Source organism: Halichoerus grypus, chromosome 11, assembly GCF_964656455.1.
Source record: "Halichoerus grypus chromosome 11, mHalGry1.hap1.1, whole genome shotgun sequence".
Classification (NCBI taxonomy): domain Eukaryota; kingdom Metazoa; phylum Chordata; class Mammalia; order Carnivora; family Phocidae; genus Halichoerus; species Halichoerus grypus.
In genome coordinates this window covers 102,254,754-102,280,320 of record NC_135722.1, presented here as the reverse complement: position 1 = coordinate 102,280,320, position 25,567 = coordinate 102,254,754, and positions in this window count along the sequence as shown.

The following is a 25,567-nucleotide window of genomic DNA, read 5'->3' as shown; positions in this document are numbered from 1 at the left end:
AAACTTTTCTTCTCGCAGCTGCACTGCCATCAGTATTCAGAGTATTTTTCTTTCCATCTCTGTGGATTTATCACGTGAAGTGATGTATGACAGCTCTCAGGTCTCACACAGCTTCTGCAGAGGCCTCTAAACTTCAGGGGACTGAGGCTGGACAAGTGTCCAGCCTTCCCCAGGGATATCAAAGGGGAGGCCAGGGCCAGCATTGAGGGAAGGACCCTTCCCTCAATGGGAAGGTTGAGGACAGGAGAGGCAGGAAGGGGCCCCAGTCTTCTGCTCCATCCAATAAGAAACCATGACACCCTCTCAGGTCTCCTCTCCAAGGGGCCTCTTTTCCCATAGGCAAAATAGAAGCCATGGTTCCAGCCCAGAGAAGGCTCCTGGGGAGAGGGGAGCTGAGGGGATGTCTCAGGAGACATTAGCTCCACAGTCATTGGGTCATGAGGACAGGCAGGGAGCATGTCCCCAAATGGCACAAGACTCACAGCATCTCTGCAGATGCAATGTGGGCCGTCCCCAACCAGGATGAGTTGCACAGGGGAATACAAAAACTGGAAGCCGTGGGACTTGACATAATGTTCAGCTCCATAAATTTTCCTAATAGAATCTTCAAGTCCTAGTTGGACATCTTGATCATCATCTGGAACAGTCTGTCCTTGCAGCTCTCAGAAATCAGCCAGTTGGTGCCAGGCCACTAGCTGCCTCACTCTGATGATCAGGGTTGAAGGGGGCTAGAGTCACATGAGGTCAAAATCTCTTCCCACCTCCGGAGTCTGTGGCTGCAACTTGGAATTCATATTAAATGTTGCCTCCTAAAGTCATTGGATAGTAGAAAGATTCCTGTTTTGGGGGAGTCTTACATGTGTTACCTTCTCCCATCCTCAACCTAAACCTAGGAGGCTGGCATTATCACCCCTATTTTACATAGGAGGAAATCGAGGCTCAGAGAAGTTAGGGGAACCGGTCTGGTGAGAAGGTGCACTGGTTACAAGCATGGACGAAGTTCATGAACCTGACTTCAGATCTCACTTCTGCTTCTAGCAGCAAATCCTTGCACTGGTGACTTAACCCCTTATAAGAAATAATAAGGTGGCACCATAGAGTAAGCCCCTGGCGCATAATAAACACTTGGTGAATGGTAGCTGTTGGAGCTGGTGGTTATTCTTGTAGTAAGAAAATTGCCCAGGATCATACAGTTACCAAGAGGCTGAAGTGGAACTTGAGCTCAGTTCCTCCATTTCCAAAATCTGTACCCTTTCCATAAGTTGACACCCCTTTTAAGTGTGTGCAGCCAGGGAGCAATAAAGATAACCATTTATTGATCATCAACAAATGCTAGCTATTGGAGTGAGTGCTTTACACAGATGATTCCATTCAGCCTTCTTAACATCTGATGCAGGTGCCATTCTCCCCATTTTATGGATGTGGATACTGAGAGATAGAGCCTCCATATTGCCCACCTTCAGCTTGTAAGTGACAGGGCCAGAATTTGATCTCCAAATTCTCTGAAACCAGTTAAACTGTGCACCTCTGCACCCAACATGCTACTACATTCTGGAAATACTTAGAAGTGAAGTCATCAAGGATTTCAGCATGCATGGACTGTTCCTGAGTAGGGTGGAAGCCAACCTGAAGGGAGAGACTCCAGTGGCTTTGTCAGACTGGGATTGGAAGTTTTGTGGGAGCATTGCCCATTTTAGAAGCCAGCTTGCTCTTTGGAGTCCCCCCCACCCCAGTTCACTCAGGCCCTCCATCAACTTGTCACTCCATTGACAGGGATGATGGAGACCTGCTTGCCCTTCAGAGCCCAGGGTCTGTGCTAGATCAGTGACTGATTTCTCCCATCTCCCACCTCAATCCGTGCCCATCTGAGAATGAAGAGATACATCATGAGTCTTAACAAGAGAGATTGCTCAACCAGGAGCCTGGCAGTAAGTGCTGGGTAGAGCAGGGGAGAGGAGAGTGAGACTTACCACACAGGGGAATGTAGCTGCATGTGGTTTGATATTACAATCCAAATCCAACCTTCCGTCACTCTACACAGGGGACCTTCTTCTCCCTTTGAGGAGCCACTTGCCATCAGTGATGCTTTGCTGAGAAGTGAGCCCTGCCCCCTCTGCCAATTTAATGAAGACAGTGACATCCAGATGCCCAGCCCAGGAGGCCCAGAAGACCCCCGGGTTTGGCCGAGTCTCAGCTCCTGCCAGTGCTACCGACATGTGGGCTTAGTGCAGCCCTCAGGCTTAGAAATGAGAAATGCTGCCTTAGGTCAAAAGAAGTGCTTTTGAAGTCTCAGCTTTCATCTCTCGGTGCTCCCCCAACCAGAAGTGACAGGGAGGAATAAAATGCAATTTATTCACCAGCCCAGGAGGCTCATTTCCAAGCACAATAGCCATGCCAGGCAGCGGGCCTTCCCCAGATGAGACGAAAGAGAAGAAAGGAAAACCAAAGAAAAAAGAAAAGCGTCTGAAGAGAATCAGGCCATTAGAGGAGGGCTTTACAGGATGACCTGCTGGGCCACAAAGGAAGCCAGGGGCTCTGTTTGGTGCCTGAGATACCTCTGCCCAGGCCTGTCTGGCATATGAAAATGGCACCCTTGGGGAGAACAGCCCTTGAGTGATGTTAGAAATAAGGCAACGGGTAAGACATAAGGCCACGGGTGGGAATAAGGTCACCAGTTAGGAATAAGGCCACAGGTGCTGGACCTGGAAAGAATCAGGGCAGCCCCAGGGCACCACCTGAGGTAGTGGGAGAGTTGGGGGCACAAGGATATGGGCATTTTCGGGCCACTTCTCATGAGGCTGGGAGGTTCTTCTGGAGCCACTCTCAAGGCTGCAGAGAGCAGTCACTTCCCTTCTCTGAGCCTCTGTCTGCTCCTTTGCAAAAAAGAGAAAATATCTACTTCATCCTGTTGGTTTAGGATGAAAGGGAAGAACACATGTAGAAAATACCAAAGTGGTACCATTCAAAGGGCATTCAAGACCTGTTTTGGCTGGCCCCTCTTTCTAGAAAGCCCTACCCCATCTTGTTCTCATTTCCTGGGCAAACTTGGAATCCATCCTTCCCATCTCTGCTTTGGCTTCTGTATGAAGCCTTCCCTAATTCTTCCAGACACTCAATCATGACTTCATTCATGTTATCATCGTGTCTGTTAGAGCATCTATCACACTGGATAGATGGACACTACATTCATATTTTGGCCAAACAACAAATGTGAAAATCAATATGGGGCCAAAGCCAAATATCACCATCGTAAAAGTGACCTTCCAGAATTCAGGAATAAATTTGAAATATTATACCAAATAATTATCATTACAATTGTTTAATTAAAATTGTTAGTGGTTAAATTTCAGAAGTTTGGTGTTATACTTCAGAACGATCACTGTATGATCCCAGTGCAGGCACGAAACTCTGATGGATGTTCATTTCCAACAGAGATCAGTAGGAGACCGGAATATTTGGGGTGTGCTTTGGTTGTTCCCAGTACATTTTTTTTCTTTCCTATGCATGTTTTTATCATATCTTGACAGAAGAAGGTTAATCATGGATATTGTTGCACATGATTTTTGAGGTTTTTCTCCTCACAGAATCCTGAGATTGACATACTACTCTGAATTCAACCTCTAAAATGTGGAGAATTTGCAAATAGGAAAAACTCATGATCTAAGTGGCATTTACAAATGAAGCAGTAAATACAGATTTTAATGGTTATTTTGTTTAGTGTTATGAATGCTAATACACGAAAACAATTCTGCAAAAAATAAGAATTATGATATAATCTAATCTCTATCTTCAGCTTGTATTACTATTTAAATTTTTACAAATATTTCTATGTTCAGAAAAGATATAAAATTCTTCCCAAAGTTATCTAGCCAACACACTTTCTGTCTCCTTTTTATTTAACCCTTTGAAAGCTCTGAATAATGTTTTGCACACAAAAATTAACAGCTTTCAAAATGAGCATGAATTGTTGCACCATTTTAATCTTTCAGTAATGAATATAGATTTATTCCTGAACTGACATTGATAGGATTTCAACATATCAAACACAGGAGATTTTTTTTTCCAGTTTGATTCTCATATGTTTGATTACCTCTGTACCCATATTTCAAAGAGAATGTTTAAATAAAAACAAACCTTAATGGAGTACCCTATATTATTGATATTGCTATGCTGATTTTGTATGTTAGGAACCTATGTGATTAGTTATACAAAAGTCTAAGAATGTCAGAAATGAGCGGACATTGAATTCCCAGCCTTCCAAAGGCCTGTGCCTACATCGGACCCGCACCGCAGACTGCGGCCAGGGCCCAACCTCAGTGCCTGGGGCTGCCTGAGGCTGCAGCATTACAAGGGCCCTCCTGGCATTGTCTCTGTGGAGGGGGTGTCCAGGGACACAGCGCTGTTCCATTCTCCTCATGTCCTCTGTTTTGGACCAGAGCTTCATTCAACTTCTTTGTATACAATCGTTGGCCACTCCCCCCCCACACACACACACCAGGCTGCAGCGACATTTATGATGTCTTTAATAATGTCAAAGGTCTTCTACACTCCCTAATTGCCTTCTTTCTACTCTGTGGTTCCTCCCCCATTTCCTGGAACGTACCTTGAATGACAGGAGAGCTCACGTTGTAACATCTTGCATAGTGCTCTGGTCTCACTGCAGTCCCACCACCATCTCTGGACACCTTTGGTCAGCCATTAAGTATCACTGTTGTTTTCAGGGACACAAAATAACAGGCTGGAGGAACATCAAAACCAAGTACACAGCACACATGGCAGATCATTAGCTGAGGGTGTTTGCAGTGTACTGATAAGCCAAGACGCACAGAAAGGTCTTGAGAAGTTTTCATTGGTTGAGAGCCTATGAGAACTTCCATAATATAAAATATATATTTAACAGCTGAGTACTGCAGTGCTACTATATATAAATATAGCAGGGAGCATTAAACAAGCAATGCATCTCTGGTAATTATCTGTTTGCATATGTCTTTGTCTCCAACAGACTGGAGGTTTTTTGAGTTACAGGGCCAAGCCTCTCTATATGCCCAGCTTTTAAAGTAGAATCTGCTGTATCACAGCATCTTAATCAACATGAGATGAATGATTGAATGAACAAGTGAGGAACTGTCAGAGGGAACCACAATTTCCCCTCTCCAGCCCCCTAGGCACCTGCTCCAGTTCTGCCCTGGAGATCCAGCTGCCTGGTTGGTGGGGCAGGAGTGCTAAAGACTGCAGGGACCCAGGGTGAAAGGAGCGTGGCTGGACACAGAAAGGAAGGAATGGGATGCTGATCCTCTCATCCAGTTCAGAGGGGAGAGAGAGTGAAGCAGCTGTTCCTGGCTGTTTCTGATTCTATTTAAAATAGCTCAGCCTCAGTCTGGGACACCCCCTCCCCCCAGCAAGAGCCCCTACATCTCCTTGCCATTGGTTCATATTGAGCACTGGGCTGGGCTGGGCTCTGAGTCCCTGGGACCACGCAAGTGGCAGGCACCACACTGAGCACTGGGGGTGCAAGAGGCCAGGATGTGTGACCTCCTCTTGATGGCTCATGGTGAGTGGATACATAGGTGCGAGCCATGCTCTCCCCCCCCCCCCCCAACCTCTGCCTCTCCTGGCTGCGCTGTCCTCCTGCTCTGCTCTCCCATCTCTCAATGGACTCTCCTGGACCCTCCTATATTTAACTCTCTAAGGCTCATTAACTACAAAATCCCTAACTTTACCACCAGACCAATTCAAAGGAGTTCGTTTTTGGCTACAGTTATTCTTTCTTTTGAGTATTAATTTCCTTTAACACTTGCCCTATTAATCACTTTAACAACGAAATTAAGACAATTATTTTAATGAGGTAATGGGTGATAAAGAGTGGGAGATACACATTTATTACACAGTAGGCCAGAACGTCTTGATAAAAGTCAGCCTTGTCAATAATATATAAGGTGGGGATGTGCTTCAGGAGGGTCAGGCTGAGGCCTGTTCTGTCTTACTGGTTTAAAGACGCCTGTTTCTGTCAGTGTTGCTGCCTCTTTGCTTTCAGGCCCCATAATGTGGAGTGGCAGTCACGGAGAGTGACGGGCTGTTATTTTTCTCTGGAGTCCGGCTGCAGCTCTGGAGGCTGCTGTCCAGGGGTGCTGGCTCCAGCCCTTTCCCTCTGGAAAAAAGCCTTCCTTCCCCACTGCCTTCATCATCTTCTCTTCATCTCCTTCTTCCACTCCTTCAGCTTCCGCTCTCCCTCTCTTCCTGCTTCTTCCCTTCTCTCCTGACCTTTCCTCCTATTCTTACCCCCACCTAGCCAGGGAGGACCACAGTACGTTTTTCATTTCATACCTTGCCTTGTTGTAGTTGTTGTGTTTTTAATCTATTCCAAGATGCCTCTTTAAAGTCTCAGACATCTCCCACTTGTCCTTGTTTATTCTCTTCCTGTCGACAAGGGAGTTATTGTCCCCACGGAGTTGTGGGTCACTAGGTTCAGGGAGCAGGGGGCATGCTAGGTCACAGTGAGCAGAGCTGCCACAGAACCCAGGGGTCCTGGCCTCCATCACCTCTTGCGTCAGTTGTGAGTGACCAAAGCTAGGAGCATCTCTTGCTTCCTTGCCTTACCCAGCCCATCCTCATTCAGTCCTCTTATTGGCTGAAATTCATGCAGAAGTTTTTGTGTAAAGGAGAGACCCATTCCTTTGGCTTAAAAGAAGTGGATCCAACCATTCCACTCCTGGGCATATCCTCAAAAGAACTGAAAGCAGGGAACCAAACGGAAACAGATATTTGTACACCCATGTTGATAGCAGCTTTATTCACAATAGCCAAAAGGTGGAAACGACCCAAGTCTCCATCCTGGTGGGTAAACAAAGTGTGGTATATGCATATGATGGAGTGTTATTCAGCCATAAAAAGAAGTGAAATTCTGATACATGCTATGACGTGGACGAGCCTTGAAGACATTATGCCAAATGAAATAATTCAAACACAAAAAGACAACTATCGTATGATTCCACTTAGATGAGGTACCTTGAATAGGCAAATTCATAGAGACAGAGGAGACTAGTGGTTACTAGGGCTGGAAAGAGGGGGAAATAAGAGTTATAGCTTAATGAGTACAGAGTTTCTATTTGGGATGATGAAAAAGTTCTGGAAATGGATAGTTGTAATGGTTGTACAACATTATGAATGGACTTCATGCCACTGAATTAAATGTACACTTAAAAATTGTTCAAAGTAAGCGATGCCTGGATGACTCAGTTGGTTAGGCGTCCGACTCTTGATTTTGGCTCAGGTCATGATCTCAGGGTTGTGTGATTGAGCCCGGCATCAGGCTCCGCGCTGGGTGTGGAACCTGCTTGAGATTCCCTCTCTCCCTCTCCCTCTGTCCCTCCCCCCAACTCTGCTCTCTATCTCAAAAAAAAAAAAAAATTGTTACAAGTAGAATTTGATGTTATTCTTTATTTTGCTACAATAACAAAGTGGGGGGGAAAGGCAGAAAAGGAAAGGAAATTTAAAAAGTAGTTTAAAAAGTAGTTTCTAGGTATTTTAAGCTTTTTGATTATGGAGTATACCGCATATTCAGAAAAGTGCACAAAAGAGGTGTGTGCATCTTGATTTATCACAAAGCCAACTTTGCAGTAACCACTTTGTGGGTCAAGAAATAGAGTATGCCCAGCCCCTAGACATCCTGAATTCCCCCACCCCAGTACCTTCTCCCTCTAACCCCCACTTCTGAAAGATCACCACTCTCCTGACTTTTGTAGTAATGATTCCTTTGTTTTGTTTTAGGGTTTTCCTGTCTCCACATCCAACCGTAAGTATTATAGTTTATGTTTGCTAATTGTTTTTAACTTCATATGAACAAAGTCATGTGTGCTTTTGTGTTGTAGTTTCTTACACACTCAACATTTATTTGAGATTCATACATGCATTTATGTAAAGCTGCAGTTTATTTTCGTTGCCCTATAATATTCCATTGTGTGGATATTAGGCAACATACGTATCTGTGGTGCTGTTGATGGGTGTGTGGCTGGTTTCTGTTTTGGGGGCTATTGTGCTCTGAACATTCTTGAACATGAGTGCTCGTAAATGTGAGTTTATAACTAGATGGGAGTTCATAGGACACAGGCTATTTGAATTTAAGAGACTGTCTCCCAAAGTGGTTATATCAATTTCTACATCTACCAATAATGAATGAGAGGGAACTCTTTTTAGAGTGCTTGCTTATAGCCCAGGAACGATGGGGGGAAAGGAAGGAAAGCACCCATCAAGGGAATCAATACTAAGGTAGACACTGTCAGTGCTTACCCCGATGCCCAGGGATCCTTCCTACCATTTACATGCACCCCTTCCCCAGCTCTGGTAATTTTTGCTTTATTTTTGCCCTCCCTGACTCTCCCTGAGGCCAGCCTTGTGGCTCTGTGCCCATCGGTGCAGACTGCTGACTGTGCCTGGCCGGTCAGCACCCCGCACACCCATCTCCTGCACCATGCTGCCCCTTATGCCCCATAAGGGGGCTTATACTCAGCTCTTGTTCCAGTCCTGACAAACTTTGAGGCATCCTCTACACCCCAGAGATGTCCTACAGAACTGAAGCCACTGTCCAGGGAGTCTGCCTGAAATCACACACGTGGTGACTTTTCTGCCTTCCTTGTCCTGCTCCCCTCACTTCCTTCACTTTTTCCTGAGAGCCTTTCCCTAATAAATCACTTGCAAAATAATCTTTGTCTCAGGATCTGCTTCTGAGGCATCCAACCTGAGAAAGGCACCCAGACCTATGACAACCCAAGTGTGTTATCTCAGACAAACCTTCCCTTCTGTGAGCCTCTGTTTCCACCTATTACAAAAGAGTTGAGTTACTGACTCCAAAGATCCAAAATTCCATTGTGGTATAAAATTATGATGATGTGCGGGCCACCCAGCCCAAACATGACCACTGAGGAAGAGTAAGTCTAACCAAGATCCCAACTTCTCAGAAAGACCTCTCAAACCTCCTCCCCTCAATCCCTGCATCCTCATGGAGGCCCCCAGACCCATGTGTGTCCACGAGCACAGGCACATGCGTGCTGATTGGGGGATGAGAGGTGTTAGGCAGACCAGTATTGTAAGGAAAAATTGGAAGCAGACTCAGGGAAGCTGACGGGAAAAGAGTGAGAGTTTAACATGCTGGTGTGCATGGCAGATGTGAGCTAGTATGCCATAAAGCCGGTCTGTGATGCGACTCCAGCTGTTGTGAGGACAGTGGGCCCTTTCTGGATCCTCTGCCTTGGCCCGAACGCCATTTGCACGGCAAATAGATGGATAAAGCACTTTCACACAGCCAGTGTCTCTCAGCCCCACAGCTGCCTCCCAAGGTGGTGTGTCTGTGCCTTTCAAACTCATGAAAAAACTAAGATCAGAAAGGTTAAGAGACTTACCCAAGGTCACAAGGCCAGTACATGAAAGAGTTGAGTCTGAAACCTGAGCCTCATGACTCTAGGTCCCAGAAAAAGAGAAGAGTTAGAGGACTCCGCAGAGCGAAAGTTAACATTTATTGAGAGTTTACTGAGGGGCCCAGTGCCTGTATGACCTCACTTAGGCCCCACAAGATGGGTCCCCTTCTCATATCTGCTTTACAAACAAGGGGTATAAAAGGCTTAGTCACTTGAAGCCACATGGCTGGCCGGTGGATGAGGAGGGATTCAAACTTAGCTAAATAAGCATGCCCACTGTGAACCAGGACCAGAGAGATTTACAAGAGTGCCTGAGGCCCAGAACACAAGATTTGGGTTTGGGGCAAAAGCAAATGGATACCGTGGAGTAAATTTCAGTGGCTTTGCAGATTGCAGTTTCAACCCAAAGCCAAAGATGCTTATGTGGGACTCAGAAAATACCTCTCCCCCCAACACACGCGTGTGGGGTCCTGAGAAACTGAAAGACAGAAATAGTCCTCTGCCTGAGCCAGAAAAATGTGTAATAGGGAGTGAGAGAAGGGTGGATGTGGTCTTCCTTGGCAGCAGGGGAGGGTATGAAAGTCCCCTCTCTCCATTGGGACTTCTCTGGCACCGCCCTGGCAAGGGGGTCAGAGCACAGGCGCCCCACTCGGCCTGTGCTGGCGGGGGGTGGGGGTGGGGCCACAGTTTCTCCTGTGGTGTTTGGCTGGAGTAGAGTAGTTGTTGTCTAAAAGTTTTCTCTCTTGCTAGACTCTTCTTTTCCTGGTCCTTTGGCTAGAAAGAGCAGATCTTTATTGGGGCTATTTTGCCGGTCCTCAGTGGTTATTTCGAGCTTGCCAACATCTTCAGATGCAAGCTTGGAATGTATGAGGCAAAGGAAAGCCTAGAGAACTCGCCTCCATGTTGTTCCTCAGGTCGCAGAGCCCCTACCTAGTCTGCCTTCTTCTCTCCACCTTTCAGAGCCTTCTCGTGTTTGTTTTACACATACTGTGCCAAGGTTTGGTTGTGCTTAATGGGCAGAATAGGGAAAAGTATGTCTACTCCCTCTTCCCAGAGGCAGAAGGCACTAGTATCTTTTAAGGCCGTTGGTCCTTATACACACTTACAGAGCATGCATCATGCCTGCTCAGGCTTTTTCCTCCTCCTTAGCTGGTCTCACGAGATTCCCACATAGGGCCTCCAGTGTGAGCTGAAGGAGGAGCTCTGAGGCAAGCAGAGGGTGCCATGGGGGTCTGGGTTACGATTTGGGCAGCTTTCTTGTGCTCCCTGGCCCTGCTTGTCCTCCGTCCCCGACACACCACTTCCATCTTACAGTGGATCGCTGCCGGGCCTGCCTGACTTCATGATAGACAAGCCACAGAGGTCCGTTCCAGGCACATCAGCCCCTGATGTCCCATGGTCAGGCATTCCATTTCTAAAGACCTCACATCACACCAGGACGTAGTTTTCAAAAGGCATATGCTGCCGATGGCAGGGTCTTGCTTCAGAAGCCCGGGGGCCTGAATTGTGATTCTGCCCCTGGGACTTGCCCCGAACCCCATGTGGCATCTTTTCCTATCGCTGACACTTCCAACAAGGGCGTTCCAAATGGCAGGCAGCTTGCACTGCAATCCAGACCTGTTGCAGAGCCCTTTTCCTGCTCTGGGTCACTTGAAGCTGGCAGCCTTTTGTGTTATCTGGCGTATGGGCCAGGGCAGTTTGGAATATGTTGTTTCCAGAACCCAGAGACGCCAAAAATGGTGTTTTGCTTCCATTATTATGACAGGAATTTCAAGATTCAATCATTTGTCTTTTAGTTTGGAGGAGCGATCCGAGCACTGCCCCTAAAACTTTTATGGATTTGGCAGGCCCCTGGGTCTTCCCAGGGTTTATCTCTCACCCTCTGGGGCCCATGTATTATGCCAAGACCTCCAGGGATTCTTCAGGAAGGGCATGACCTTAGCCAAAGCAGTTCTGTGCAGCTGAGCAGACCCTAAAGCTGCTGACAGCCGGGGGCTGACTGCTGGCCGTGTTCGCCGTAGGTGGGCCCTCGTTCTGTCTTAAAAGGGGGTAATTACAGGTGGCCCAGTGCTGTTTCTACCCCCCATGTGTAACTCACTGGTCCTCAGGACAATAATCCCTCACAATGGCATGTTTCCATTTAGCTGGTGAGAAATGGAGGTTTTCGAAGTTAATAAGCAGTGGAGTCAGGCAATCTGAGTGCAGAATGCACCACAGAAACCATCCAGGACAGTCTGGTTCCAGTACACGTTGGCGAAATGGTAGCTCACTATTATCGTCATTTGCTAACTAATTAGATGGCACAGTACTGAAATGTGACTGGCTATTCGAGCAGGAAGCACTGGTTTTGCTCTTAGACAAGGCGCTGTAGAATAAAAACGGATCCTGGGTCATGGAGAAGCACAAGCCCAGGGCTGGGACGCTTGCTGGTACCAGCTGCAGGGGACAAGGTTCCCCTGGCTCAGACCCCTGGGTGTAGGGGTCCATCCCCAAAGTGAAAGCATGGCCTCTCTGTGTCCTTTACTCAGGTCTGTGTGTTCATTGCCATGGGAAGAATGCGTTAAGAATCTCTTAGCCTTGGCAGGGCTGACCTCAGGATGTACAGTGGCTCCTCTCCTGCGTGGCGTCTGCCAGGGCCCGTCCTGAAAGTGAGTCTCCTCTGCATGGGGGAAGGTCCCGGCACACAGTCACTGTGCCTTACGAGCGCCAGGCAGGGATCCAGCACCCAGCAAACCTCCAGACAGGGTGTGTTTGTCTCCCTGGGTGGGAGCCCAGCCATCTCTCCGCTCCGCCCACACACCCACTCCTACTTCCCCTGGCCCCGTGCCCACTCTTGCCCACTCCTCCTCTGTCTCGCACCCAGAGGCGATTCGGAGGCGCAGGCATTTTTTTCATGAAGGAAACAGCCCCCTCCGTCTGCCGCCTCCCGGGGTCGATAAGAGAGGGGATGCTCAGCCAGGCCTGAGTCAGCCAAGGTGATGAGACGTGTCTCTCTCTAACAGCCATCATGATGTAACTAGGCTCAGCCTGCTCGGACCTCCTCCCCATTAGGAGAGGCGATAGGTGGACGGCTGGTAAGGTAAGGACCACCTTGCTGTCTGGGCCCTGACCTGACTTCAGGCTGACTTCATTAGCAACAACAACTGCTTGTATTTATCGAGAGCTTACTATTTGCCAAGTATTAAGCGAAGCATTTTATAAGCACTGCCTCACATAATCTTCATAACAATTTGGTGATGTACATACTACCATAATGTCCATTTTATAGATATAGTCAAATTAATAATATCAGATACTTAGTGTGCCACGTGCTGTTCTGAGTTACTGATATATCCTCATAACTACCCTATGAGGGAGGTACTATGATAATTTCCATTTTATGTGTGAAGAGATAGGCACAAAGATAATAACCTGCCCAAGGTCACATGGCAAGTATCTGCTGTAGAGTGCACCCTCTTTACTGCCATGCTGTATTGACTCTCACTGTGCGCACCCCTGAGATTCCTGGCAACTTGTCCAAAGCCTCACCCAGCCACTATCCAGAGGTCAGTGTTTGAGCCCTGCTTAGCCCGACTCTGCAGACAGTGCTCTTACCAACACATCACTCTCTCTCATTTGGGTAAGAAATGTGAACTCACAGCCTGGAAATCCAGCCACGTAGGCTGGAGAAGAAACACTTTGCTGTTGGGGCCTATCTCAGCAGCCCCTGCCCTCCTCGCCCCAGGCCCAAAGTGGAGAACAGACCCAATCAATCATGCAAACCAACCCAAGTTCACAAGCCCAGGGTTGAAAGGAAATGTAGCTACAGGCAGAAGAGATTGGAATTAACATCTAAAATCCCTTCCACAGCTGAGAAACCAACAATCTGGAATATTGTGGGAAGTAAGTCTGAATTCTCATCCAGGCTCTACTAGGATTGGAGAGTGCACCTCTGCCGTTTCCCTCAGCCATGCTCTGTCGGCACTGTTATCTGTCCTCCCAGCAGACAGCATGCCTTTGAAGGCATGTCTGGTTCCGTTCACAGGCACCAAGATAAAGACAGTCTCCCTGCCCGCAGGGGCTGGATGTCACTGTCAGGAGCTCTCGAATATAACTCCGGTTACTAAAATAAATGATTAGGGAGCTTTCTCTCTCCTACTCTGAGCGCTCCATTAAGCAAATGAAATAGAAGCATTCAGACACACTCCCTTTTTCCTTTCCCTCTTGTGATTAACTGCATAATAAAAATGATATTACGTGAGCATAAATTTCAAAGAAGCCCATCTAACTGACAAATCATGCGAAGGACAACAGCAAACAAAGGTCATATATTTTAGGTGACCTCAGTGTCCTGTCGGATCCATTCCCTGTTCCCGTTCTGAGCCCCTGTGGGTCTTCTCAGACACTTCTTCCCCATCCTACTCCACAGCCTCAATCTTCATTGGAGGCATTGGTGGCTCATGTCTCTGGAAGAGCCAGGTTACCTTCAGACTCTGATCTCTTACTGGTTCCCCAGCCAGGCACCATTGCCACCCTGCAGGAAATTTTAATGGGCTCTGCCTGAGACAGCCTTTGTCTAGAAATTACCTTGTGTTCTGATGGCAGGAGGAAACATGGCTCAGTTTGCCAGAATACCTGGTCAGATGTTTTCCTGTCCACCTAGGGTCTTCCGATTACTGCCAAGCCCTCAGATCTTACTGAGCGTTCTAACCTCTTGACAGTTCTAGCCCCCGGGTTTGGCAAATTCTTTCACTCTGCTCTTGCCTTCCTGGGTCCTGGCTTCCTGCTTGCCTTGACCTGTGGTCAGTCTCTCATGTCTACCCAGCTCTTTGGGTCCTCACTCTACCTGGCACGAGGTGAGTGTGATGTGAGGCAAAGTGAGCTCCCAGCTTCCAGAATCTTTGGAGCAAAATGCTTCCAGCAATAACTCCCTGTTTCTGTAAACATAAACCTCAGGCCCACTAGAGAATCCTCCCTATACTTTCTTCTTAGTTATTGGAGAAGAAGGTGCACACAGAAATACTTAAACATGTAAACTTACCCACACAGACTTATATATGTAATCATATACACACATAAACATTCATGCACACCCAGATTTACATATATGGGTTCACACATGAAAACACATATGTAAACATAACTACTTACATAAATCCACAAAGATTGACATAAAATACACACACACACATACTTTCATACATATATACACATTAGTAATGAAAACTAAATGAGAATTTGCCTACTATCTTATTTATGTGTGTAAATTCTGTGTCTAGCCCAGTGCCAGGAATAAAATAAGTGCTTAATGAATCTGTTTTTAGTAAATGAAAAAGAGGCACATATCTGACCTCCTGTGTAAGCCACATGAGTAGCTAGAGAAACTCACCCAGTTCTCCAAAGCCCGAGTCAGGGTCCCTGGGACTGGGAAATCAAGCTGCTGCCCCATAGAGGACATGAAATTCCAGGTGGTATGGCAGGAAAGTGTCCTGACTGACTTTTCCCCTGACCCTCTTGAGGTCCTGGTGTGGGTGGAGCCCAAATGTTCCTCCACACCTAGGCTGGCAGAGAAGCATCTGCCCAGGAGGGCCCTGCCCACTGCTGGCATCCCTGGTCCTTTGCCCTCTACCGGGACCCATCCCCAAATCCTCATACTGCAGGAAATCCTGTTTTGATATTTGCACAGAGCATTTCCTGTTTTTCTTTATTTCTCAAACTCTATGACAGATTTCTCAGGAGCCATGTCATGCTTACCGGCTACCCTCCACCTCCCCACAATATGTCGACTGCATGGAATTAGGGAGGCTTCCTCCCCACCAAGACACGCTGCCTCCCAGCCTCGCTAGTCACCAGGCTGTGAGTCACCAGAAAGAGAAGGAACCTCCACTGCCTCTGGGCTCCTGCCTCCTCCCGCTCCTCACACTTGAACACACGCCTCCTCACCCTCCCAGCATCGCTCCCTCTGCTCACGTGGGAGGCACACGGCCAACTGATGTTGGTCATATGTCATCTTAGGCAGGGTGGCTCATACCCGGTCTCTCGTTTAACCCTCACAGCGGACCTCTGTGATGAGAATTTGTATCCCCATTTTATAGATGCCAAAACCAGCCTTTGGAAAGCCCAAGTTCATGTGGCTCATAAGAGCAACATTCTAACGTACGTCTGTCTGGCTCCCTGCATTCTGTCAGCCTGAACCAGGCTGTCTCCTATAGAGTGGTGTGTTTGGATCTGCCTAAGCTATTAGCCAGAAAACACAGGCGCTAATTCCGTGTGGGGCCAACTTGAGCCTCAGTTTCTTCGTCAGTGAGGCTGGACTCTTCCATTCCTGATGGCCCTCACAGACCTGTTTATAAGAAGGGCCGCCTTATTCAGTTGTGCAGTTTGTAGCCTGCACAAAGGGGCCCAGTCGGGGTGTGGAACTCCAGTCCAGCCTGCTCTGGCCAAACTCCACACTGGCCCCAGGGGGGTGTCTCTGTCTAATGCACATAGAAGCTCAGTAGAGGCTGGGATGGTCCAGTTTTTAGAAACAAGGAAAGTCAAGATGCCCTGCAAAGCTTGCAGGGAGAGAAGTCTTACTGCAGTGAAAGCTGCAGGCATTCCAAGCTGCCCACAGAGGCTCCAGTGTTCGCAGGTAGCCTCCTGGCTCCTGCCCAGGCGCTCTGATGGAAACGGAACGAACTGCAGAAAGAAGGAGTCGTTGGGGGCTGGCTCATTTCTGGGTTTCCACATTGAGTGAGGGGCAGAGGGATGGGGACAAGGAAGGAGGATGCTGGCTAGCACATTATTTGGAGGACTGCATTTCAGTAATTAAAAAAAAAGTTTATAAGAATCTCCCTTGCCAGGTAGAGAGTCAGAAATGTGCCATGCAGTGGAAGTACCCTTCTGGGCCAACCAAGGGAGCAGAACTGAGGTGGAAATAACAGGTAGGCAGCAGTCTGAAACGAACTTGATTTTCTGGGTAAAATGTGACATACCTGCATCTCTTTCCAGCTTCACCTCCATGTCTATCATCCTTCACTCCCTATGGTCCAGCCACGTTGGCCTTTCATGTCTTCTGTCTCCTCTTCCTCCTTCTCTGGCTAACTCTTACTTAGCCTTTATCATCTTTAAGCCCTAAATTAATGCAGGCACCCCCACCCCATTAAACACATGTATGAAACCTGTACTTTTTCACTGCCTGGCCGGGGTCAAAAATGTCTTACCAGCTGACAGCACTCCGCCTCTTAGATGGAAAGTCCTCTGCTTAGGGAAACACTTAATGATCAGCTTCAGGCAAAAGGTGAAGCTCTCAGGGTGTGGACAGGAGCCTATGCAACAGACAGAGAGGAGCAAACTGTTCTGTGTGAGATGAGAACAATTTGTATTTCTCTAAAATAAGAAGAAAATATGGGGAGGAGTCAGCCAGGTGCTATGAAGTTGGGGCCAGCTCTGAGTAGGATATGGGGTAGGGTGGTGAGTGACATTTCTCAGTGCTGGGAAATCTGGAGGACATTTTAAGAAAGTGAATGCTTGATGTACAATTTGATCCTATTTGGACTGCTATGATATAAACCCCTTCTCTGATACCTCCTTCCCACAAAAATCTGTAGGTAGGTCTAACAACCCACAAGTTATCTTATATAAGCAGAATTCTCTTTTTTCAGCTTCATTGAGGTATAATTGACAAATAAAATAAGATATTTAAAGTGTACAACATTATGATTTGATATACATAAACATGAAAAGATTCACCCGATTGAGTTAATTAACACATCCATTCCCACATATATTTACCTTTAGGGGTGGGGGGGAGGATAAGAACATTTAAGTTCTACTTTCTTAGAAAATTTTGATTATGCAATACAGTGTTATCAACTGTAGTCACCATGTTATACACTAGATCCTCAGACCTTGTTTATCTTGTAACTGAAAGTTGTGTATCCTTTTACCATCCACTCCCTAGCTCCTACCTTCCAGTCCTCAAAACCACTTTTCTACCCTTGTTTTTCTGAGTTCAAATTTTTTTTTTTTTTTTTAGATTCCACATATAGTGATACCATACAGTATTTGTCTTTCCTTGTCTGGCTTTTTTCATTAGCATGATGCCCTCCAGGTTCATTTATATTGTCTCAAAGCGCAGGATTTCCTTCAACGCTGAATAATATTCCATTGTATATGTTTACCACATCTTTATCCACTCAACCACTGACTGACGCTTAGGTTGTTTCACTTCTTAGCTATTGTGAATAATGCTGCAATGAATATGGGAGTACAGATATCTGTTTGAGAAGTTGTTTTCATTTCCCTTGTCTATATACCCAGAAGTGGAGGTGCTGAATCATAGGTGATAGCACTATTTTTAATTTCTTGAGGAGCCTCTGTAGTGTTTTCCAAAGTGGCTGCACCAGTTTGCATTCCCACCAACAGTGCACAAGGGTTCTCTTTTCTCCATATTCTTGACAGTTTGTTATCTCTTGTATTTTTGATAATAGCCATCCTAACAGGTATGAGATGATACCTCATTGTGGTTTTGGTTTGCATTTCCCTGATAATTAGTCACTTCCAGCACCTTTTCATGTACTTGTTGGCCATTTATATGTCTTCTTTGGAAAAATGTCTATTCAGGTCCTTTGCCCATTTTAAAATTGGGTTATTTGGTTTTTTGCTATTGGGTTGTATGAGTTCTTTATATATTTTGTGTATTAACCCCTCATCATATATATGATATTTTCTCCCCATTCTACAGGTTGCCTTTAATTTTGTTGATGGTTTCCTTTGCTGAGTAGAAGCTTTTTAGTTTGATATAGTCCCACATATTTATTTTTGTTTTCATTGCCTTTGCTTAGATTCAAATCCACAAAATCATTGTAAAGACCAATGTTGAGAAGCTTGTCCCCTATGTTTTCTTAGGAGTTTTATGGTTTCAGGATTTATGTTCAATTCTTTAATCCACTTTGAGTTGGTTTTTTCTTTATTAGCTTCAAGTTTTTATTTAAATTCCAGTTAATTAATATACAGTATAATATTAGCTTCAGATGTAGAATTTAGTGATTCATCACTTCCATACAACACCTAGTGCTCATCACAGCACATTTTGAGTTGATTTTTGTATATGGTGTAAGATGGGATACAGTTTCATTCTTTTTCATGTTTTTCCAGCACCATTTATTGAAAGATTTTCCTTTCCCCATTGTTTATTTTTGGCTCCTTTGTCAAAAATGAATTGACCATATAAGCATGGGTTAATTTCTGGGCTCTCTATTCTATCTTACTGATCTCTGTATTTGTTTTTTATGCCAATAACATACTGTTTTGGTAATTATAGCTTTTTACTATAATTGGAAATCAGGAAATGTGATGCTTCCAACTTTGTTCTTTTTCAGGATTGCTTTGGCTATTCAGAATCTTTGCAGTTCCATACAAATTTTAGGGCTTTTTTTTTTTTTTTCTATTTCTGTGGAATGTACCTGAACATAAAAATCGTCATAAATGAGAAGCCCACAGCTAATTTTTTATAGGGATTGCATTAAATCTGTAGCATGAAATATCTGTCAGTTCATTTGTGCCTTCCTCAGTTTCTTTCACCAATGTCTTATAATTTTCATTGTACAGGTCTTCCACCTCCTTGGTAAATTCATTCCTAGGTATGAATGGAATTTTGATGCAATTGTAAATGGATCATTTTTTAAATTTCTCTTTCATCATTCAATATTAGTATATAGAAATGCAACAGATTTTTGTATTTTGGTTTTGTATCCTGCAACTTTGCTGAATACATTTATTCTAGCAGTTTTTTTGGTGGAGTCTTTAGGGTTTTCTATATATACTATCATGTTATTTGCAAATAGTGACAGTTTTACTTCTTCCTTTCCAATGTGGATGTCTTTCTTTCTTTTTTCTTGCTCTTTTTCTTACTGCTCTGGCTAGCACTTCCAATACTATGTTGAATAAAAGTGGGGGAGTAGGCATCCTTGTCTTGTTCCTGATCTTAATGGAAAAGCCTTAAGCTTTTTGCTGGTGAGTATGATGTTAGCTATGGGCTTCTCATTTATGACCATTTTTATGTTGAGATATATTTACTCTATACCCAGTTGCTTAGAGTGTCTATCATGAAAAGATGTTTAATTTTCTCAAAGGCTTTTTCTGCATCTGTTGAAATGACCATATGGTTTTTATCCTTCATTTTGTTAATGTAGTGTATCACATTGATTGATTTGTGAATGTTGGACCATCCTTGTATCCCTGGAATAAATTCCACTCGATCATGGTGTATGATCCTTTCAATGTATTGTTGAATTTGGTTTGCTAATACTTTGAGAATTTTTACATCTATGTTTATTAGGGATATTAGCCTATAATTTTCTTTACTTGTGTTGTCCTTATCTGGCTTTGGTATAAAAGTAATGCTGGTCTTGTAAAATGATTTTGAAAGTGTTCTCTCCTTTTCTTCAGTTTGATTGAGAAGGATTGGCATTGGTTCTTCTTTAGATGTTTGGTTGAATTCACTGGTAAAGCCATCTGGTCCTGGACTTTTCTTTGTTTGAAGGTTTTTTGTTTTTTTTGGTTTTTTGTTTTTAAAGATTTTATTTATTTATTTTTGAGAGAGAGAGAGAGAGAGAGAGAGAGAACAAGTGGGGGGAGGGGCAGAGGGAGAAGCAGGCTTCCTGCTGAGCAGGGAGCCCGATGTGGGACTTGATCCCAGGACCCTGGGATCATGACCTGAGCCGAAGGCAGACGCTTAACCGACTGAGCCACCCAGGTGCCCTGTTTGAAGGTTTTTGATTTCTGATTCAGTCTCTTTACTAGTAATCTGTCTGTTCATATTTTTTATTTCTTTATGATTTAGTCTCAGTAGGTTGTGTCTTTCTAGGAATTTATCCATTTCTTCTAGGTTGTTCAATTTTTTGGCACATAATTGGTCACAGTAGTCTCTTATGATACTTTGTATTTGTGTGACATCAGTTGGGATGTTTCCTCTTTCCTTCCTAATATTATTTATGTGAGTCTTCTCTCTTTTTTTTCTTAGTAAGTCTAGGTGAAAGTTTGTCTATTTTGTTTATCTTTAAAAAAACCCAGCTCTTAGTTTCGTTGGTATTTTCTATTGTCTTGTAGTTTCTATTTCATTAATTACTGCTCCAGCCTTTGTTATTTCCTTGCTTCTACTAATTTTGGGCTTAATTTGTTCTTTTTCATAGGTCCCTGAGGTGTAAACCTAGGTGCTTTATTTGAGATCTTCCTTTTTTCTTAATGTAGGTATTTATGGCTATAAACTTCCCTCTTCTTCTTCCCTTCTTCTTGTGATTTCTAGTTTCATCCTTCATGGTCAGAAATGATGCTTGATATGATTTCAGTCTTCTTAAATTTGTTAAGACTTGCTTTATGGTCTAACATATTATCTATCCTGGAGGATGTTCCATGTGTGCTTGAGAAGAATTTATATTCTGTTGCTGTTGGGCGGAATGTTCTGTATTTATCTATTAGATCCATCTAATCTAACATGTAGCTTAAGTTCAATGTTTCCTTATTGATTTTTTGTCTGGATGATCTATCCATTGTTGAAAGTGGGGTACTAAAGTCTCCTACTGTTATTGTATTGCTATCTATTTCTCCCTTCAGATCTGTTAATATTTACTTTATGTATTTAGGTATTTCTATGTTGGGTACATAAATATTTTTAAATCTTACATCCTTTTGATGAATTGATCCCTCTCATTATATAATGACCTTCTCTGTCTCTTGTTACAGTCCTTGGTTAAAATCCATTTTGTTGATATGAATATAGCTATCCCTGCTTTATTTGGGTCTCTATTAGCATGGGATGTCTTTTTCCATCCCTTCACTTTCAATCTATGTGTGCTCTTAAAGCTGAAGTGAGTTTCTTATAGGCAGCATATAATTGGGTATTTCTTTTTTTAAGTCTATTTAGCAATTCTGTATCTTTTGATTGGAGAATTTAGTCCATTTACATTTAAAGTAATTATTGATAGGCATGGACTTACTACTACCATTTTATTCATTGTTTTCTGGTAGGTTGTTTTATAATTCCTTTGTTCCTTTCTTCCTCTCTTGCTCTCTTCCTTTCTGATTTGATGGTTTTCTGTAGAGGAGTGCTTTGGTTCCTTTCTCTTTATCTTTTGTATATGTACTATAGGCTCTTGCTTTGTGATTACCATGAAGTTTACATAAAACATTTTATATTTATAACATCTATTTTAGGCCAACAGCTTAACTTACAATGTACCCAGAAACTACATTTTTACACTTCCCCCTATGCACATTTTATACTTTTCATGTCAGAATTTAAATCTTTGTATATTAGGTATCCTTTAACAAATTATTGTAGTAAAAGTAGGGTTTTCTTGGAAATTGAGAATGAGGCTGAGTTTCACATCTGGATGATACAGTGTGGAACAACAACAACAAGCATATATAAAAGAATTAGGTGATCCATGAACTAAGGAAGCAGGACTTTGGCTCCAAAGTTGACCATAAGAACTTAAGACACCTCCCCACATACACACACACAAGGAATCCTGGAGAAGGAAGAAAGTGGTTTGGGGACATGAACTGATTTTATCTAGACTGTGGGCATTCCCAGCTGACATGGTACTTAAATCACATTAATGATTATTGTAATTAAATATTTGTGTTATCACATATTAAGTATTTGCTTCTTCCCCTTGCAGTCACAATGACAAGAATTGTTTGTGTCCTATTTTTACTGGTGGGTCCTTAGCATGTTATTATATGTTTGGCATAGCCTGTGAGCAATTACTATTTATTGGATGGGTTGGTGGATGGATGGATGAGTGGATGGATGGATATCATATCATTAAGAGGTGATAGCACTAGGTAAGGCAGTAGAGAAAATGTTGTGGAAGTGGTTAAGACCATTTAAGAGAGGGGCTCCTGGTTGGCTCAGTTGGTTGGGCACATGACTCTTGATTTTGGCTTGGGTCATGGTTTTGGGGTTGTAGGATGGAGCCCCACATCAGGCACTGCACTCAGCACGGAGTCTGTTTGTCCCTCTTCCTCTGCTTCTCCCCACTCCCTGCTCATGCTCTCGCTCTCTTAAATAAATGAGTGAATAAAGTCTAAAAAAAAAAAAAAAAGAAGAAGAACCATTGAGAGAATAAGGGTGATAAAATTGAAGATTCCATCTAGCCCAAGACTTCCTGATACATGGGGCGGTGGGATTGCAGCAGATATTCCTGTGTGGACACAGGAAGGAGAATGGGGCTGGGTCCTTCCAAGAGCAAGAAGGTAGCATCTTCTTGTACCCCCTTCAGGGTAGGGGGTAAGTTTTCCTATGTTACAAGTAGGTAAGTAGACCCTTCATAATGAAATTCCTGGGCATTTGAAACCTCCTTCCAAAATTCAGGGTCCTTTGAATGACTAATTAATACTAGCTATATTTTTTTCAAGTTCTAATTTTGTGGCAAGCACAAAATGCTAAGCATTTTACATGGACTAGTTCACTTATTCTTCACGACAAAAGTCCTGAGGGTAGATGATATTACTGCTACTCAACAAACAAGAATGCTGGGGCTCAATGTGGTTAACTTGCCCGAAATCAGGTGCCAAGACTGGAACACAGGTCAGTTTGACTTTCAAGCCCATGCTCTTCACCACTTAAGGGTTCCTAGACCTTTCCCAACATCCTTTCGTGTATCACATCTTCACCCAGACAGCACACGCCCCCCTCTGCTGGTGTGCAGGGGAAGGGTGATAAGCCACGGGCATAGATGCCGAGTCTGGGCACAACTCTGAGTATGTCTCATGCCTCAGAGGTAGGCCCAGACCCTCGCTGGATTCTTGAAGCTAGAGGAAGGCCCTGTGCTTTGTGGAAGCATTCTCCTGGAAGATAGCTCTCTGAGCTTAGGCTGCAGCCCCACTCTACCTAGGCCTCCTCTAACTGGCAAAAGGCCAGGAAGTTGGGGGTCAGTTCCCCAGATCAGCCATTCCTGGAAAGCTTCTAGGTTTAAATTGCTGACAGATAAGCCAACCATGTCTCCCAGGTTTTCCGCACGACTGTGCTTCCATGAAACCCGTTAACTGCTCCTTTCACTTTGATCAAAGCCCTCTGGGGCACGGGAGAGGAAAGGGAGGAGAAGGGTCTGGATTCCAGGGCTGAGACTCTTTGGAAAGTGGCCAGCTCTGCCTGCTGAGTGAGGGGAAGGCAGCATGCATGCCTGACCTTAGAGCCCTGGGACAAGGGTGGGAGGTGGGCGGCTGGAGCCAAGTGCTGACCCTAGATGTCCCTCTAGCTCCAGTGTCCAGCGTCCTGGCCCTGCTCTGCAGTTTCTGCTCAGAAGGGTGGACCTTATCAGCAGGGCCTGTGGGGGTGGACCAGTGAGCTGCAGTCCTGAGGCAGTTTGCACACTGAATAATTTGCTCAGCCCAACAGCACCTCAGGTGGATTCTTGCTTGAAGCCTGCTGCTAGGCATTTGAAAGGTTTTCCCAGGAACCTGGGGCTCAGGAGCCTTCCACAGCCAGCCAAGGGAGAGGAGTGGTTTTGAGGTGGCTCCCTTAGGAAATAAAAAGTCCTCCCGAGCTGTCAGGCTATACAAAATTAGAAAAGGGGAAGGCCATGGGATTACTTAGAGAAATAAGTTGGGGGGGGGGGTAAGAGAGAAAAACGTGGCCTTTGAGAGTCTTGGATCAGCAGGTAAGAGGTCAGTCCAGAAGAAACCAGTCATTTCCCTTTATCCCTGATGGAGTGTGGGGTCCTCCTCCTCCTAAGACTTCAGGGAGGAGTCATGTCATCCCCTTCCAGCATGGGGCTTATTGAAAGCCAGCTGGCCAGGGGTCCAGGGATACCACAAGACACTGTTTCAACTTCACAGTCCCAGCCTGTCAGTGACAGGGCATGCAACAGCCTCAGGAAATCTAGAGCTGTTAGAGCTGGGGTCCTCTGGAATATGGCCTGAGCTGGGGTCAATGTTCAATCTCTGTGCCCCTGGAGCACATCCAGCAAAAGAGAGGCTCTGCCTGGATTGGTTTATCACCATCCAATATCCCCTATAATCTGGCAATCCCACTCGTGGGTATATATCCAAAGGAAATGAAGTCAGGATCTTAGGGAGGTGTCTGTATTCCCAGGTTCACTGCAGTATTATTTTACAATAACCAAGATATGGCAGCAACCTCAGTGTCCATTGATAGATGAATGGATAAAGAAATAGTGAGATAGACAATGGAATATATGACATATATAATATACATAATGGAATATTATTTATTCCCTTAACATTTAATGTTATTTTAATATTTAATATTATTATTCCTTTAAAAAGAAGGAAATAGTGCCATTTGCATCAATGTGGATTAGCCTAGAGGATGTTACACTCAGTGAAATACAAATGCTGCATAATCTTACTTACATAATCTTACTTACAATATGTGGAGCCTAAAAAAGCCAAATTCATAGAAGCAAAGAGTAGAGTGGTAATTACCAGGGTCAGGGGGAAATGAGATGATCAAAAAGTACAGTTTCACTCATCTATGACAAGTGCTTTCTGGAGACCTAATAATGTATAGCAACATGACTATAGTTCACGGTACTGTATCGTATACTTGGATTTTGCCTAGAGTAAATCTTAGGTTTTCCTACCACACACACATACAAAATGGTAACCGTGAGGTGATGGATATGTTAATTAGCTTGATTGTGGGAATCATTACGCAACGTATATGTATATCAAAACATCACATTGTATACCTTAAATATATACAATTTTTATTTTAAAAAATTTAAAAATAAATTAAAACACAACAATGAAAACAAAACCAAAGTCCTGCCACCCCTGAGGCCAGTCATCTCTGGCTCAGGTACAAGTCCCTAGTCTGATCAGCTGTGGCCAGGCTTCCTCTGCATGCTTAGGCACAAGACCCAGAGACATTATACAGAAGGATTTTCTGGGCCTCCCCTCAGAAGCAGGCACTTCCCAGATAGCCCCCTCTAAACTGAAGAATGAAAATCTGAGTCCTCTCTGGGAGGTGCTGCTTTTACCCCCAGACTCTTGGCTAGAAGAGCAAAGGCATTGCTGTCTCATGACATTGTGACACATCCTGCAGGGTCCTGCCACAGAAAGTCCAAAGATGACTTCTTCTTTCTTTCTTTTTTTTTTTCTTGCCATCTACTTACTTCCATCCATAATCCTGGGGCAACTGCCCCAAGGACTGAGTCCAACTTTGG